This window comes from Bos mutus, chromosome X, assembly GCF_027580195.1.
Source record: "Bos mutus isolate GX-2022 chromosome X, NWIPB_WYAK_1.1, whole genome shotgun sequence".
NCBI classification, from domain to species: Eukaryota; Metazoa; Chordata; class Mammalia; order Artiodactyla; family Bovidae; genus Bos; species Bos mutus.
The window spans coordinates 129,932,943-129,951,913 of NC_091646.1; the positions used below are offsets into that span (position 1 = coordinate 129,932,943).

The following is an 18,971-nucleotide window of genomic DNA, read 5'->3' on the forward strand; positions in this document are numbered from 1 at the left end:
TCTAATATGGACTGAATCATCCGAATATATAAAAAGCACTGGGCGGTATTGAAAGTGCAGGAAACAACAGCTTCATCATACAGAACCTGAACTCTGCAAGTACGTACCAAATGAAGCGGTTAGAATTCTCTGGCGTTGAGACCCCCTCCCGCCGGAATGTATCTGAGCTGCTGGGGCTCGGCCAGGTTAATTCGGGCTCTCTCAAAAAAAAAAAAATAAAAGGAAGAAGAGGACTCGGGAGGAAACTGCAGCTCCTGTGTCATGCTCTGTGGTTTCGGAAAACATATTTTACATTTTTCGCATTTTTTTTTTCATGATGGTACAACTAGAGTTTCTCCAGGGTGAACATGTTAATCATTATGGCAACTTCAGAAGAGGGGAAAAAAAATTGCTTTGGATGTATTTCTGTGCTCAGGTGGCTGTGGAACACAGATGAATTCTCTTCACACCCGTCTGCCGCCCACCCCGCTCTCTCCACCAAGTCCTCCCAAAGCAATCCCTTTGCAAATTCTTGGTTCAGTTCCCTGCAAGGTGTTTTCCCTTAGAATTTACCAAGGAAGTCAACAGGAAAATGGTTCCTCCGATTTTCCTTTTTGATGTGGGTGAAACCTCATAAATAATTTAATACCCTCATTTCACAGCTGAGGAGTCTCTGGTCCGGAGAGAGTTTCTTATAATTAATTAGGAGCAAAGTGAGGCTTGTAAGTCTGTTTCTCTCTCTCTTTTTTTTTTTTAAACTTTTTCATTTTTTTTTTTAACTGAATATATGTGCATAGTAGTTTGGTGGAAGGAAGACAGAATGGAGCGGTGGATGGTGCATGGGGCACCTTTTGTCAGCCTTTTGATAGAGTTATCTCTTGGACTGCAAGGAGATCCAACCAGTCCATCCGAAAGGAGATCAGTCCTGGGTGTTCATTGGAAGGACTGATGTTGAACCTGAAACTCCAGTATTTTGGCCACCTGATGCGAAGAGCTGGCTCATTGGAAAAGACTCTGATGTAGGAAAGGGTTGAGGGCAGGAGGAGAAGGGGACGACAGAGGATAAGATGATTGGATGGCATCACCGACTCAATGGACATGAGTTTGGGTGGACTCCGGTAGTTGGTGATGGACAGGGAGGCCTGGCGTGCTGCAGTCCATGGGGTCGCAAAGAGTCGGACACGATTGAGCGACTGAACTGAAACTGATAAAGAGTTAAAGGGTTCTGAGCACTGTCTGCCAGGAGGGTGGGCCCTTTCTTGTAAGCTTAGACAACACGTGGTTGGGGAGGGTAAAGAAAAGAGCAAGACTGGAGGTTCCTGAGGTGCCCTTTAATCCCAATTTCTGGTGGTTCAGATGTGTTCCTTCGAGAGGTAGGGGGATTTGGGATGGTTTGAGAGCAAGTCAGAAAACAGCTTGGCTCTGGTCCTCTGCTGAAGCTCCAGTACTTTGGCCACCCAATGCGAAGAACTGACTCATTGGAAAAGCCCCTGATGCTGGGAAAATGGAAGGCGGGAGGAGAACGGACAACAGAGGATGAGATGGTTGGATGGCCTCACCAGCTCAGTGGACAGGAGTGTGAGCAAGCTCCGGGACTTGGTGATGGACAGGGAAGCCTGGCGTGTTGCAGTCCATGGGGTCACAAAGAGTCGGACACGACTGAGCAGCTGAACTGAACTGGTGCCCTGCTCTGCTGGCTCTGGTCGTGGGGTGGCCCTGGAGCCAGCATGCTCCACCACTAGCAGCTGTTCTTATGCTGGGTGGCCCCAAGACTGAGGTTGGTCTATGCTGATTGGGCGGTGGGGGAGAGGGGGTCTCTTTCCTGTGGTCTGTGGGGCCCCCTTTCTCCCCCGCCAACCAGCCCTCCTGTACTCTGCTGTCGGCATTCTCTTTTCTGAGCACCCACCCTCTGACATTTTGGGAGACTTCCATGCCCTCTGCTTGCGCCCACCCGTTGACCTCCACTACCACTCACGTGGCGGCTGCTTGGCCGCTTTACCTTCCTCTTCACCTGACTCCTTGCGGCAAGGGATGCTGCCGCCTCCGTGAAGTCTTCCTCGGTTTCTTCCGTGCAGGGAGCAGATGCAGAGAAGACGGCGTGTGTTTGTCCTTGTCGTCCTATCAGCCACGGGCCCCCACCTCCAGTCCTCTGCCTCAGCGGCAGTTACTTGCTAAGTCTTCCCCTGGTAATCTGAGTGGCGGCTGTCACTAGAAGCCAGGAACACCGAACTGTCTGTGGTTTTCATCCCGCATTGCTACGCTCTTGTTTCTCTGTCTCACTGGCCAGATCCTCCTCCTCTGGGTTCGGTGGTGGCCTTTACATTTGTAGAAATACCGTTGAATCTATTCTTTGTCAGATTCTTTCTCATGATAGGTTATGAGAAAGATACTGTAATTCCCCGTGCTGTGCAATTTAGTTCACAAATTCATGCTGCTACTGCTAAGTCGCTTCAGTCGTGTCCGACTCTGTGCGACCCCAGAGATGGCAGCCCACCAGGCTCCCCCGTCCCTGGGATTCTCCAGGCAAGAACACTGGAGTGGGTTGCCATTTCCTTCTCCAATGCATGAAAGTGAAAAGTGAAAGTGAAGTCGCTCAGTCGTGTCTGACTCTTAGCGACCCCATGGACTGCAGCCCACCAGGCTCCTCCATCCATGGGATTTTCCAGGCAAGAGTACTGGATGGGGTGCCACTATCTTCTCCGTTATATATATTCATAGTAGTGTGTATATCTTAATCCCAAATTCTCATTTATCCCAACCCTTCTTCCCCATTTAGTAAGCATCCGTTTGTTTTCTGTATCTGTGAGTCTCTTTCTGTTCTGTAAAGAAGTTCATTTGTATCATTTATTTGTCCTTTTTTTAAAATTATTCTTTATTAATTTGCTGTGCTGCACAGCTTGTGAGATCTTAGTTTCCCCCCTGACCAGGGATTAATCTGGGGCCCTGGGCAGTGAGAGGTCAGAGTCCTAACCACTAACCACTAGACTGCCAGGGTGTTACATTTTTTTTTTTAGACTCCACGTAAAAGGGATGTCATATGATATCACTTAACTTCAGTTGTGTCTGACTCTCTGCGACCCCATGGACTGTAGCCCACCAGGCTCCTCTGTCCATGGGATTCTCCAGGCAGAAATACTGGCGTAGGTGGCCGTGCCCTCCTCCAAGGGGATCTTCCCGACCCAGGGACGAAACCCAGGTCTCTTGCGTCTCCTGCAGGCAGATTATTTACCAGTGGCGCCACTTGGGAAGCCTTAGTGTGATAATCTTCAGATAATCTCAGCGGGGTGACTGTGCTGTCCAGGGGATACTGGGCAGCGAGAGTCAGTTTGGTTGTCACACCCTGGATGGATGGCAGGATTCCTATGGTGTCAAGTGGATAGGGCCTGAAATACTGTTCAGAGTCCTTTCACATGGAGCACAGCCCCACATCCCCACCCCAGAGAATTCTTGTATGCCTGCTGAGTTGCTTCGGTTGTGTCCAACTCTTTGCGACCCCATGGACTGTATGTAGCCCACTGGGCTCCTCTGTCCATGGGATTTCTCCAGGCAAGAATACTGGAATGGGTTGCCATGCCCTACCCCAGGGCATGTTCCCGACCCAGGGATCGAACCTGCATCTCTTAGCGTCCAGTGCATTGGCAGGTGGCTTTACCATGAGTGACCACGAGAAGCCCACTGCATAGAGTGATCTGGTCCCAATGCCAGTACTGCTGAGGTGGAGAAATCCCACCCCAGGTGCATCCCAGCCAGGCCCACAGCTCCAGGGGTCACAGTTGAAGTGAAGTGAAGCGAAGTCAATCACTCACGTCTGACTCTTTGCGATCCCAGGGACCGTAGCCCACCAGGCTCCTCTATCCATGGGGTTTTCCTGGCACACTGGAGTGGGTTGCCATTTCCTTCTCCCGAGATCTTCCCGACCCAGGGATTGAACCCGGGTCTCCCGCCTTGTAGGCAGATGCTTTACCGTCTGAGCCACCAGGGAAGTCCATTGGTTACACATACCTAACTCTGGGACTGTGACCTCTGCCACCCGCTCAGACGTGTGCCATCACCTAGTTAAGAATCCGCTCAGAGAGTGGGAGAGCCAACAGGGGTTTCAGGAAAAGTTCACACCTTCAAAAGCTTTTGCTCTCTCCTCTACTCTGACTTCCCAAACATCCCACCTTTTGCTCGAGCTCTGAACCTGGATGGCATCCTTACTGCTTCTGCCCCCGACCCCAGCACACACGCGCTGACCTGTGCATGCCCCGCGTCTCATCTCCAGGACATCGCGGACTCCGTGCGTCTTCTCTCCACCTCTGTGTTCCCCTCCGGCCCTTTGCGAGCTCCCCCGTGTTCCTCTGCAGGGCGAGAGCTTCTCTAAGCCTTTTGTCCTGAGAATGATGGGAGCCCTGAAGGGTTTTATTTTAAGTGGGGGGATGGTCAGATTTTCTTCTGTCCTTCAGCCTGGTGCCGGGTGAAGAGAGACCAAGGAGGAGGAGTCAGGCTCCTTCTGAGGCTGCAGAGTCCTCCGTGCCCAGGATCCACTGTCGCTCGCTTCTGCAGCACGGTCACCCGGCCCCTCCTCCCGTGTCCCCGTCACCCAGGTCGCTATCGCCACTGGACGTTTGCGCTCGTGGGCTGCCTTCCTGCACGTTCGAGGGCTCCCTCCTCACGGTGCCCCGTCTCGGCCCACGGTGTGAGCTCAGCTCCGTGTCCAATGGTCACTTCTCCCCCACTACCAGTTCTCTTACATGGTCTTGGGCGTTTTCTTACTAGTTAGTTGCCAATGTTCCGTTCTCGCTGAGATCCCCCCCTTCTCACCGTCCGGATACTTAAGTGTCGCACGACCGCAGACATCGTGTTCCCTGATGCCAACAGCAGCATCGCCGAGCGGCGTCTGCTCTTTCCACACGTCTGGACGCGGAGTTCTCAGTGAGAATGTGCCAGGTTGCATCGAATCGAGCGAAAAATAACCTGTGTTTTTCGTTTAGTGTGTTTTAGGGTGCTTAGAGAACAGTGAGAGCTGGCTAGATGCTCTAGCTGGCTAGATGACCGCTCTTTGAATCTCTTACTTCTGGAGCACTGTGGACTGTGCAGAGATAAGTGAGATGTGTCTCGTGTTTTGGGGTGATTGGAATATCTAGTGAGGTGATCATAACTAGTTTGAGATTGAGAGTTTTGAACAGATTGCACGTGAACAGGCTCACTGTATGCACAGAGACGAAACACTAAATTTCACCAACGATGGTTGTCCACCATCTGACACTGTTAATGTTTCCGCTTCCTAAGACCCCTACTGCTTCAGAAAGCTGCGTAAGTCTTTGAATGGTCGAGAATGTAGTTGAGATGTTTTTGTTGACTTTTTTTGTTTTTGAACGGCCACAAGGGAGATCTGGCAATTTTTATTGAATTCACCAGGATCTGTTATCCAGATTATATTGTAATATTTACTGCATTAAAAAAAAGATGTTAAAAAATACTAGGTGTGATAAAGTGCAATTTGTTGTTATTTAGTCACTAAGTCGTGTCCAACTCTTTTGAGACCCCAGGGGTTGTAACCCACCAGGCTTCTCTGTCCATGGGGTTTCCCAAGCAAGAATACTGGGAGTGGGTTTCATTGACTTCTTTTTTTGCCTGATGTTGGATGTGTTTTTGTTGACAGGTAACCGAAGATAGAAAACAGGCCTAAAAATAAATCCCAGAAGGAAGACGAGATTTGCCTACATTTGTCTCTGAGTAAGTAAAATTGTAAAATGGATTTCTTTCTTATTCTATAATGAAGTATCCTGTCAACTGGTCCATGTTTTTTAAAAAATTTACTATTACTTATTGGCTGTATGTACCAGAAACAGTAATTTCTCAAGATGTTCTGTAGTAGTTGATTTGGTAACCAAAACATGCTGTGTATCTGTCTGTGTTGGCACTTCATGATAAACTCCTGTTTCTCGGAGCGTTTGGAAAGTCAGAAATTTTAGGAAGGAGAGATGGAGATGATTATTGTGTGCTTTTGCAAGACGCATCATTTCTTTCATGGTCTCTCATTCCCGAGAACATTGCAGGTACTTATTTTCCCTCGGATGGCTGATTTATGAGAAACAGAGGTGTGTGTGTGTGCGTGTGTGTGTGTGGTTTTTTTTTTTTTTTTTGATGCTTGTCTTGTATGTGTTTGGAAACGACAGACATCCACGGCCTAGTTTGTGGTCCAGACAGAACTTTCCATAAACACCTTGTTGGACAGCATCGTGAGGCCATGTGGCCTGTGCTGGGGGCACCTGGGGAGGCGTTTTCCTTCCGTCCGAGCCCCACGTGGACTGTCGTGAGAGCATGGAGAACCCAGGCAGTGTTCCTAGAACGGGGACCTCTGGAGTCTGGAGCCATCGTCTTGGCTGCTGTATTTCACCCAGCTTGCAGCAAGGCCCGGGTCTCACCCAGATCAAGAATTTCCTTTTCAAGACCCCCCTTTTATGAAAGTCTTCTGTTTCTGGGGTGACTGTTCTCTGAATCTCTTACTTCTGGAGCATTGTGGAGTGTGTGGAAATTAAGTGAGATATGTCTCGTGTTTTTGGGGAAGGCGTTACAGGTCTTAGAAAGCCGTGGCATGGATGGGTGTCCCATGGACGGTGCAGACGTCTCCTGCTGTGGGAATTCCCAGGAAGGATCTACTAACCTGCCTTGCAGCCGCTGAGGAAGGCTGGACCTTCGTCTTGAAGGGGAGACTTGGACGGGTTTTGGTGGCGTTTGGGATCTCAGTGCATAGTGAAGATATGCGTTCTAGATGGGGGGCTCTATGGGCAAAGGCGAGAAATGAGCAATAAGATTTTTTTTTTCCTCTTTAAAGGGAAAAGTTGATAAGCCAGCCTGGTGCAATGCAGGGGAGTGATGGGGGTTATTGTTTAGTCACTCAGTCGTATCCGACCCTTAGTAATCCCGTGGGCTGTAGCACGCCAGGCTTCCCTAAGGAAAAGGCAAAGGCCCTGATGTTAACCCTGCCTGCACAGTGCCCAAAGGAGTCTGATTCTGATTCTCTTAGCATCAGAGCTGCTATCTCCCTTTACCTAGACACGCCTGGGGTCACATACCCATCAGTAACAGATGGGCTTCGTGTAATTTGAAACGATATCATAGGTGACCTTTTGAACCAACAACCCCCAGCCCCCTGGGGTGAAGAAAGAACAGTAAATCATGGCAAGATACTTACATAACAACTCGTCTGCCAGCCACGGCCATATGGTATTAACAACTTGATCATGTTGTTATTCACATAGCCGACAATTCGCCCATTCAGAGTGTACGCTTCCGTGGTTTTTAGAATATTCACAGAGTTCCGCACCCATCGCCACAACTGATTCTAAACCATTTCCTCGCTCCCCAAAGAACCCCATGGACCCATGAGAGCTCACTCCTTGTTCAGGCCTCCCCCAGTCCCCAGCCACCGCCTGTCGATGGTCAGCATCTCTGGATTTGTTCATTCTGGATGTTTCGTGTCAATGCAATCACGCAGAGTGTGTGCGCTTCGTGGACGGTTGGTTTTTCACTCGGTGGAACGTTTTCAAGGTTCAGCGGTGCTGTTGCATTCGTTTTGATTACCAGACCCCATTCCATTGGGTGAATAGCCCACGTTTGGTGTATCTGTTCATGAGTGAGACACTGTTACTTTTGACAATTTCTATTTTGAAATAATATTAGGCTCACAAGACATGGCAAAAATATGTGTGTGCGTGGTCTGGTGCTTCAGTTGTGTCCCACTGAACACATGGGATGCCATGAAATGTATAGCCTGCCAGGCTCCTCTGTCCATGGGATTCTCACTGGAGGGAATTGCCCACGGCCTCCTCCAGGGGATCTTCCCAACCCAGGGACTGAAACCACAGTCTCCTGTACTAGCGCCATCCGGGAAGCAAAAAAAAATAGCAAATTGAGGTCTAGGTCGTCCCCCGCCTTCCCTGGTCTTTCGTGAAGATACTATGTTATCAAAAGTAGGAAACTGACAGCTGCAGTTTTGCGCTGATGCAGCCCTGGTCTTCATTTTAGCAGTTTTGGGGTGTGTGCCTGCGTGCATGTGGACAGTGTGTGAGCTATAATCATACGTGGAGCTTTAAGTAACCCCCACCATAATCCAACACAGAAACCGTTCCATTGGCACAGGAAAACCCCCGCGTGCCCCCACTGCATGGTCAGCCTCTGTGGCTCCTGGCAGCCACTGACTTCTCCGGCTCTGTAATTTTGTCCTTTCAAAAATGATCTTTCTGCCATTAGGGTGGTATCATCTGCATGTCTGAGGTTGTTGATATTTCTCCCGGCAATCTTGATTCCAGCTTGTGGATATTTCTCCCTGCAATCTTTATTCCAGCTTGTGCTTCATCCAGCGCAGCATTTCGCGTGATGATGATGTTGTTCAGTTGCTTGGTCATGTCCAACTCCTTGAGACCCCATGGACTCCAGGCTTCCCTATCTTTCACCATCTCCCAGAGCTTGCTCAAACTCATGTCCATCAAGTCGGTGATGCCATCCAATCATCTCGTCTTCTGTCGATCCCTTCTCCTCTTGCTTCAATGTTTCCCAGCATCAGGGTCTTTTCTAAGGAGTCAGTTCTTCGCATCAGGTGGCCAGGGTTGGAGCTTCAGCTTCAGCATCAGTCTTTCCAATGGATATTCAGCACTGATTTCCTTTAGGATGAACTGATTTCCTTTAGGATGAACTCCTTGCAGTGCGGTCCAAGGGACTCTCAAGAACCTTCTCCAACACCACAGTTCGAAAGCATTAGTTCTTCAGCGCTCAACTTGCTTTGTAGTTCAATTTTCACATCCATGTATGACTACTGGAAAAACCATAGCCTTGACTAGACGGACCTTTTTTGGCAAAGTAATGTCTCTGCTTTTTAATATGCTGTTTAGGTTGGTCACAACTTTGGCTGTACTCTGCATATAAGTTAAATAAGCAGGATGACAATAAACAGCCTTGATGTAATCCTTTCCCAGTTTTGAAACTGGTGCATTGGGTGAGGTGTGGCCTACTATAAGGGGATGGGTAGCCTTTTCTCACCAACTCTTTTCTGTTCATAAAATCCTAAAAGGGCTCAAAGGACTGCATTTTGGAGACATTCCCGGTAGAATTGTTGATGGTTAGAACCAGACACTAGCAGGGGCAACACAGCGTGTTCTGTGAATCTCATCTGGACAGTCTGCCATGTTACAGACCAACCCGGTTGCAGGGCTTTTTCATACTAAGGTATGGTACAGGCAGTGGCACGGGTTGGAACATGGGTATTGTTCGGCAGGCTTGGGGTGCCATGGGCTAGACGTAGGGTGTTGCTCATTTGTCTTATCAGAAGCCATAAAGCATCCAGGTGCCCTGGCAACCATAACTAGCTGATTGGAAGACGTGAATTCCACATGGATAATGGTGTAGTGCAGTTTCATTTTCTGAGGTCTCCTGCTGATGAAAGTGCATGATGAGATGCTGTTTGTCAGTGTGATTCAGCCCTTGCTTCCAGTCTTCGCTTGAGGTTTATTCAGTGTTCTTTTCGTCCAAACAACCTTTGCCTTGTTGAATCCCCAGAACACAGACGTAGAGCCCCACTGACATGCCCTCCCTCCAGGTTTTCAGGAAAAAACCCACTTTCTCTTGAGAAACCACTTCTTTCCTCTAGAACCCACAAAAACTCATGCTGTTGGCAGGGGCATGCCCTCAACTGATGGATCAGGAGTCTAGTGAGTCTCTTCTTCACGGAACTTGATGCAAATGGACATTGTGCCGTGCTAAGTCGCTTTAGTCGTGTCCAGCTCTGTGTGACCCCGTGGACTGTAGCCCACCAGGCTCCTCTGTCCATGGGGATTCTCCAGGCAAGTATACTGGAGTGGGTCTATTGCCATTCCTTCCCTTCTCCAGGGGATCTTCCCAACCCAGGGATCGAACCCATGTTTCTTATGTCTCCTGCATTGGCAGGCTGGTTCTTTCCTGCTTAACACCACCTGGGAAGGTATAAATGGACATTGAGTTCTGATTAATTAAAATTCAAGAATAAGCTCTTGAAATTGGCTGTAGCTTCTGCTTGTAAAATGGCCTGAAGGTGATGGCAGGTTTCTTTTCATTTCTGACATCTGTTACTACTTCTGACTCTTACAGCAAATCAGAGAGTGTTATTTTTCTTAGTATTACCTTTTGGTTTTCTTCGTAAACATGGGCGGTTCCTGAAGATCTCTTTTTGAGGACAGGGGTTCTCCACTGGGGGCAGTCTTCTAACCACCGCCCCCCACCACCCTGCCCCACCCTGGGACACTTGGCAAAGTCTAGAGACGTGTTTGGTTGTCATATATGATTGATTTGATGGGAAGGAGTGATCCTGGCATCTGAGAATGCTGCCAAACACCCCACCATGGACAGGACAGCCTCTCCCACCTTCTCACACACCAAAGAATTATCTGACCCCAAATGGGCTTCCCTGATGGCTCAGTTGGTAAAGAATCCACCTGCAATGCAGGAGACCCCGGTTTGATTCCTGGATCAGGAAGTTCCCCTGGAGAAGGGAGAGTCTACCCACTCCAGTATTCTTGGGGTTCCCTGGTGGCTCAGCTGCTAAAGAATCTGCCTGCAGTGCTGGAGACCTGCATTCGGTCTCTGGGTTGGAAAGATCCCCCGGAGAAGGGAAAAGCTACCCACTCCAGTATTCTGGCCTGGAGAATCTCATGGACTGTACAATCCATGGGGTCGCAAAGAGTCGGACGTGACTGAATGGCTTTCATTTTCACTTTCAAATGTCGGTAGTATGAGCTTGGCTGGTTTAGGATTTGCCCCCAAACTTGGCATATATTGAATATTGCCTTTCATCATGCTTCACAGTAGGTTAGCGACTATTGGCGTTGGCTCTGAAGCTCTGTGGTAAGGAATAATACCCTTTGAGTCTTCCTATGATGACTCTGGGGCTTCCCAGGTGGCTCAAAGATAAAGAATCTGCCTGCCAAGCAGGAGACGTGGGATTGATCCCTAAGTCAGGAAGATCCCCTAGAGAAGGACATGGCAACCCCACTCCAATATTCTTGCCTGGAGAATCCCATGGACAGAGAGGAGCCTGGTGGGGTATGGTCCATGGGGTCGCAGAGTTGGACTCGACTGAGCATGCATGCACACACACTCACATGAGGACTCCAATACTCAACATGATTATACTCTTACAAATGAATATACTTGGGTTTCTGTTCCTAAATGTTGTTTTTCGTCACAGGAAGAACTACATTTTTGACAATGTGATCATATGGATAACTTCATAAGCCTCAGTTGGATTCATTGTGATTTATAGTCTGTTAAAACATTTGCGTAATTTTCTTAATGGTCAGTAGTAATTCTAAATCTTATTTGAATACTTGTGGGGAGTTCCCTGGTGGTCCAGGTGGTTAGGACTTGGTCCTTTCACTTCCAAGGACACGGGTTTGACCTCTGCTTGGGAAATAGATTCCACAACGTGTGCCGTGAGGCCACCAGGGGAAAAAAAAATTGTGAAATCTCCACGTTTGTACTTTTATGAGACACCCCTGTGCACAATTAGCAAATTTTTAACGGAATCCTAAGATGAAGTTACAGTCCAGAAAGCTATGTCTGAAAGGTCGTGCCTTCACTTAATGCCTATTTAAGTCAGATTTACAAAGCATTATGTTTTACAGTGATAAAATATGCATAACGTATGATGTACCATGCTAACCATTTTTTCCCATTGGGTTACAGCTTTATTTCCTGTCTTAACCATTTTCAGATGCATAGTTCACTATCACTGGGCTTCCCTGTGGCTCAGATGGTAAAGAATTCGCCTGCAATGAGGGACACCTGGGTTCGATCCCTGGGTTGGGAACATCCCCTGGAGAAGGGAATGGCAAGCCACTCCAGTATTCTTGCCTGGAGAGTCCCCACGGACAGAGGAGCCAACGGAGTCACAAAGAGTCAGACACGACTGAGCGACTTTCACTTTCACGGTCATTAAGTACTTTCACCTTGTTATACAGCCATCACCACCATCCACGTGTAGAACTTTTTCCATCTTCCCAAGCTAACATTACATACGCATTTCAACAACTCTCTATTCCCCTCCCCCAGCGCCTGGCACCCATGGTTCTGCTTTATATTAATATCTCTGCAGTTGAGACTTCTAAGCACCACACGTAAATGGGATCACATGAGATTCGTCCTTTTGAGCCTGTTTAAGTTGAAATGTCTTTGCAGTTTAATGATGGGGTAGCTTGTGTTTTCCCTCTTGTGGCTAGATAATGTTCCATCGTGTGTGTGTGTGTATGGTGGTTTGGTTATCCCACGGATGGATAGTTGAGTGATCTGTGAAGATATCTTTTAAAGCTGGGTCCCATGACTTCCCTGCCGGTCCTGTGGCTAACACTCCACGCTCCCAAGGCAGGGAGGGGTACGATCCCCAATCGGGGAACTATATCACATGCTGCAAGGAAGGCCCAACACAGCCCATGCAATAATACATCAATTTTGAAAAAAGAAATAAAGAAGGGGGGGTCCTTTTATATCTGGCCTGTGGCCACTCTTTTGACCTAGAAAGCAATTCCAGGAGGCGTGTGGGGTCCATGGTATGATACTCACACGGAAAAACTCCAGAATCTTCTTTTATATTCTTCCTCAAGTGCCTTAATGCACTCTTCTGCTGATTTAGGAACTGTCTTCTGAGATGAGTTTCTATTTGTTCATCCCACCTGCCTCGTTCCAGTTGGCCTCCACAGGAATGACCCAAAGAAGAAACATTTGGGTGCGTAGCAGGCGTGTTCAGAACTGGGCCCTGTGCCGGCTGACATCTCCCGTGCTGTTTTCCAGTGAGATGGCTTTCTCCTGAGCTATATTTAAAAAAATACGTAATTTTACTTATTCATTTATTGTTTAACTCTGCTGGGTCTTCTATTGGGCTTCCCTGGTGCCTCAGCTGGATCCTCAGCAAGAATCCTCTTGCACACTGTTTACAATTGCCAGGACATGGAAGCAACCTAGATGTCCATCGGCAGACGAATGGATAAGAAAGCTGTGGTACGTATACACAAGGGAATATTACTCAGCCGTTAAAAAGCATACACTTGAATCAGTTCTAAGGAAGTGGATGAAACTGGAGCCTATTATACAGAGCGAAGTAAGTCAGAAAGAAAAACACCAATACAGTATACTAACACATATATATGGAAATTAGAAAGACAGTAAGGATGACCCTATATGCGAGATAGCAAAAGAGACACAGATGTAAAGAACAGACTGTTGGAGTCTATGGGAGAAGGCGAGGGTGGGATGATCTGAGAGAACAGAATGGAAACATGTATATTATCATATGTGAAACAGATTGCCAGTCCAGATTCGTTGCATGAGGCAGGGTGCTCAGGGCTGGTGCAGTGGGATGATCCTGAGGGCTGGTGCAGTGGGATGATCCTGAGGGATGGGATGGGGAAGAGGATGGGGGGAGGGTCAGGATGGGGAACGCATGTACACCCCTGGCTGATTCATGTCAATGTACGGCAAAAACCACTACAGTATTGTAAAGTTAAGTAGCCTCCAATTAAAGAAAAAAAAAAATACAAAAATGTGATAATACCAAGAAAACAAAAAAGGAATCTGCCTGCAGTGTGGGGGACCTGGGTTCGATCCCCGGGTTAGGCAGATGCCCGTGGAGAAGGGAAGGCCGACTCACTCCAGTACCGTTGCTGTTCGGCCTTGCTTTCCAGCTGCAGAGATCGAGGCCTCCTCTCTGTAAAGCTGCGGTGCATGGGCTTGTCACTGCAGTGGCTTCTGTTGTTGCAGAGCTCAGTCTCTAGAGTGTTGGGTCTTCAGTAGTTTTGGAGCACTGGCTCTCAGGGGCATGGGCTTCAGAAGTTGGGGTGCACAGTCTTAGTTGGTCCATGGCATGTGGGGTCTTCCCAGGGCCAGGGATCAAACCCATGTCTTCTGCATTGGCAGGCGGATTCTTCACCACTGAGCCACCAGGGGAACCACCTCCTTAGGAGTTGACCACAGCCCCAGAGAGGGATGGGTGGATGTCCCCTACTGCCCCCTGACTCTGCCTTCCTGTTACCACCTCCTTTGCCTTCTCTGAGAAACTGTCAACTCTGGTGCTGTGTGTATACACTTTTGAGACACTTTGCAATCAACGTGATGAAGTGTTTATGTGAAAGGGTTCTTGATGATTCCGAAACGGGTCTATAACTCAAGCATCATCTACAAAAAAATAAAAATCAGTGCTCTATATTGGGATCTGATTTTGTCCTGACACGGTTATTGCAATACTAAAATCCTCAAGCAGTTGCTGTTTGCTGACAGGGGTACACAGTAATGTCTTTCAGCTCGGATGAGCTTAGAACTTCACACAGAGCAGTTGAAATGAATTTCTTTTGACACTTGGTTGCCGAGGAAGAACCCAGAATGGATGTTGAGGTTATCTGTTTGTCTGTCACAGGTAAGGAGGGCATTTGAGTGCTGCATGCTAGGATTGGAGCAGGATACTGGTTTGCCAGGGGTGCCACACAGATGTTTGGTCTGAGTTTTGGTTTGGGGTGGAAATTGTAGGGTGCAGACTTGGAGTCTTGACAGAAGTGCATTGGAATAGTTGAAAATCTGTTAAATAATGTATATTCTGTCTGGCAAATTACCTTGCTCAACGAAGTGCTTTGGTAGCATCTTTGGGTCTTTTAAAACACACAGCTATCTTTTATTATTTTTTTTTTTTTTCAAACTAAATAAGGCGCTGCGGTCGGCTTTTTATTTTGTAAACCTGAAGCAAAGCTTCGTCGGGAAGGCAGATCCTCACTGCTGCGGGATTTTCTGATTTATGTGACTGATTAATTTGAAGCATGATTCACGGTTTAACATACTTTCTGTCTTAAATTAATGACATTACTGGGTTCACATTTTGTCTTTATTTTAGTGTTGCTGATTAATTTTAAGTGTGATTCATATTTTAGGCTATAGTTTCTTTGTTAAATTAATTATGTTATTGGGTACTTTGTTCTTTGGTTTACAGATGTTCTAATTGGAGGCATTGCATTTCAAAGTGATAAAGGGCTGGGTATTTCCTGACCTTAAAAATTTTTTCCATCCACTTTAAAGACATTTTTCTGTGTGGCCACATAGTGTTTGGTTTACAAAATCTCAGTTCAGTCGCTCAGTGGTGTCCGGCTCTTTGTTACCCCGGGGACCGCAGAACACCAGGCCTCCCTGTCCATCACCAACTCCCGGAGCTTGCTCAAACTCGCGTCCATCAAGTTGGTGATGCCATCCAACCATCTCATCCTCTCTCGTCCCCTTCTCCTCCCGCCTTCAGTCTTTCCTAGCATCAGGGTCTTTTCCATTGAGTCAGTTCTTCACATCAGGTGGCCAAGTATTGGAGTTTCAGCTTCATCATCAGTCCTTCTGATGAATATTCAGGACTGATTTCCTTTAAGATTGACTGGTTGGATCTCCTTGCAGTCCAAGGGACTCTCAAGAGTCTTCTCCAACACCACAGTTCAAAAGCATCGATTCTTCGGTGCTCAGCTTTATGGTCCAACTCTCACATCCATACATGACTGCTGGAAAAACCATAGTTTTGACTAGAGGGACCTTTGTCAGCAAGGTAATATCTCTGCTTTTCAATACGCTGTCTAGGATGGTCCTAGCTTTTCTTTCAAGGAGCAAGCGTCTTTTCAGTTTCATGGCTGCAGTCACCATCTGCAGCGATTTTGGAGCCCAGGAAAATAAAGTCAGCCACTGTTTTCCATTGGTTCCCCATCTATTTGCCATGAAGCGGTGGGACTGGACGCCATGATCTTTGTTTTTTGAATGTTGAGTTTTAAGCCAGAATATACATTCCTCTAAAACACAGAAGTTAAGCTGCAGATATGTTTTCAACCGAGTCTTTTCACGGTGTTTACTTACATAGAATACTGTCACTTTGCGTTCTGGAGCTGTTTGTCTTTGCCTAGCGTGGGATGTAGGTAGAATATTAATTTTGTGTGAAACTCAAGATAAGCCGGGAGCAGATGGATTTACGGCTCTCGAAACCTGTGAAATCTGCGGCGACGGAGAGTTCTTGAATACGAATCAAGAAATTCTGGACTGTGGCTAGCCAGGGCTGGCATGACCTGATTTTTGCCACAAAATGCATCATCCTGCTGGGGATCCATTTCCTGCGACGTGCTTCCTCGGCTTTGGTCCTGACTCTCTGATGCTGCTGCATTTGGACTCCCTTTGAGAGGATGAGACGGCTCCTTCATGTAGGAGCCTGGGGCGTGGGGGTCAGGCTTGCTCCATAACCCCTGGGGGGAATTCCAGGTCCCAGGGGCTGCAGCAAATTCTCAGGTGTGTTCAGTTGCTAGAGGTTGAGGATCATCTGCACCCCTGACTCTTTGTAGCCGCGTAGGGTGCAGAAGGGACTTCCCAGGTGGCTCAGTGGTAAAGAACCCATCTGCCCATACAGGAGACGGAGGTTCGATCCCTGGGTCGGGAAGATTCCCCTGGAGGAGGAGATGGCAACCCACTCCAGGATTCTTGCCTGGAGAATCCCACAGACGGAGGAGCCTGGCAGGGCTACAGTCCAGGGGGTCACAAAAGAGTTGGACACGACTGAGCAGCAAGAACAGGGTACGTGCATAGCTGTACGGTCATTGCCACAATTTAATTTTAGAGTATTTTCAGTACCCCCCCAAAGAAACCTCATCCCCCAGAGCAGTCACTCCCTACATTTTTCTTGCTTTCCTCAGCGCCACCCCCGCCACCCCACCCCCGCAGCTGAAGACATGTTGTGTATCTCTGTGGCTTTGCCTGTATTGGGCGTTCCCCGTAAATCCTATGTTATATGGCCTTTCGTGACTTGGTTTCTCTCACTTTTCACAGTGTTTTCAAGATTCACGTATGTCGTAGGCTGTGTCCATGGCTTCCTTCCTTTTTATAGCCAAATAGTACTATTTCCTGGTTCAGTTCAGTCGCTCAGTCGTGTCTGACTCTTTGCGGACCCCATGGACTGCAGCACGCCAAGCTCCTCTGTCCAGGGGATTCTCCAGGCAAGAATCCTGGAGTGGGTTGCCATGCCCTCCTCCAGGGGAATCTTCCCGACCCAGGGATCGAACCCACGTCTTCTGCATTGGCAGGCTGTTTCTTTACCGCCGAACCGCCTGGGAAGAAGCCCCGGAGTATTGGCAGTATCGGGGCCCCAGATCCTCTGGGTAAAACTGCAGAGGAAGGTCCACTGCTCGCTAAGGCTGTGATGAGATGCTTAAGACTCTTTGCTGAGAACAGTAAACCTTCCCCACCCGCCCAACACCCACATACCCCAAGTGGAGGTGGTAACCTGCCCCTTTGGCTTCCCTGCACCCTGGCCTCCAAAGTAAACTGCTTCAGTGGGAGGTGGCCCTGGAGCTGACAACGATGGGGTGTCAGTAGGAACGCGCCACACCTGTGAGCGTCGAAGCCCAGCGGTATGTCACGCCCAGCTGGAGGAATGAACAGAAGGGAGCCCTGGAAATTCGGGGCTGAAAAGGACTCTGTTGGCGATGTCACAAGCGACATCCTGTGTCCTCCGTGGTCCCCCCGCGGCAGGATGCGCGGGCGTGTTTGGCACTGAGACCAAGCTGGCAAGCAAGGCGGCCTTGGTTGGGGGGTGGCGGGAAACTGAATCGGCCGTTTCTTTTAAGGATATTGCAAATTGTTGCAGCCTCTGGCATCCCAAGGAAGCTTGGGACAGCTTGCCAGACAGATAGCATGGATAATAAATAACAGAAAGAAAAAGAAAAGAAATGAAGCCATGATGCTTTCTTTTCCATGAAAGTCATTTTTATCCTGTTTGCAAAAAACCATAGATTGTACCAAAGACAGTTATCCTAGGAGTTAGATTGAAATCGTTCACAGAAGTAAGCTCTCTGGCAAACTGAAAACCCCAGGGGAGGGGATTTTGCATCTTTATTTAATGTAAAAATTCCTCGAAGCAAAGACAGGCAGGCATTATGTTGTGGTTCCAAGTAGTTTATTGGTTTTTTAAATTTAATTTTCCCTTAAATATTTGCGAATGTGTGAATTACTCTGTGTGCCAACTGTGGAAAATAAAGCCACAGAGAGACGGGAGGAGGGAGGTGTCAGATAAATTCCTATTCAGCAGAGAATTGAAGCGTACTGTTATAACAGAATCCGTCTCCACAACAACGGGATGCAAGAAAGCTGTAACAGATTTGAAACTTGCAACTGTGTGTCCACCATCAGGGCCTTGGAAAGCCCTCCCAGGCATCGTTGCAAGCTCCCATCTGAAATATTTGCTGTCATGGGGCTTTAGGACCCCTGCCTTTGGGGTGGCAAAGAAGGCAGAACTTTATTTTTAGCCTCTTGTAGGGAATGCCCTTGACCTGTCTTGTGTCAATGCTTACTGATAGAATTGGAAATTGGAGCCAGAATAATTAGATTGACTCTCCAGATTTCACGTGTGAGCTGAGAAAGGAGTCGAACACACACCCTGTTTGCTCTTGCAGGGACTGAGGGAGGAAATGATTGGGAGATGATTGAGCTGGTTGTTGCTTTCCTTTACTTGCATGGAGTTGCAGTTGGGGATTCCAGATCCCCATACAGCCACGCCCAGGGGGGAAAGTTCTTTGTTTTCCTGAGCCCCATGGGAGACAGAGGCACATAGTGACATGAAGAGAAACCAGAAGCAAGCATCGTGGGGCTGCGAGCTGGTTTAAACCCCTGCCCCGTCTCTGCACGTCAGCTCAGTGATTCTTCTTTCCCTGGAAGCCAGCAAGAGATGGAGCACACAGCCACTTTGCACGCTGGGTGTGAGCTCTCTTCAGCCACTGGGAGTGGCAAAAAGTCAAACAAGGGAACAGGGGAAGGTGGAGATGACCAGGAGAACCCTTTTTCATGGGTTCATGAAAGTAAAGGGAGCCACGCTGGTTCCAGCTTTTTTTTTTTTCTTGTTCTTTTTTTGACTGCACTGCCAGGGAATTCCTTGGTACCAGTGTTAATACAGGATGAGATGGTTGGATGGCATCACCGACTCGATGGACAGG

At 48.1% G+C, this 18,971-nt stretch overlaps 1 protein-coding gene across 4 annotated transcripts in view; it reads left to right on the forward strand.

Annotated features, from left to right (window-relative positions):
• Nucleotides 1–18,971, forward strand: part of LOC102285105 (transducin beta like 1 X-linked) — a 252,846-nt gene that overhangs the window by 89,428 nt on the left and 144,447 nt on the right. For all 4 annotated transcript variants that reach the window (XM_070366068.1, XM_070366070.1, XM_070366069.1 and 1 more), the window contains exon 2: nt 5,624–5,697. The gene's annotated coding sequence lies outside the window, so the exon portion shown is untranslated. The remainder of the gene's footprint in view (nt 1–5,623; nt 5,698–18,971) is intronic.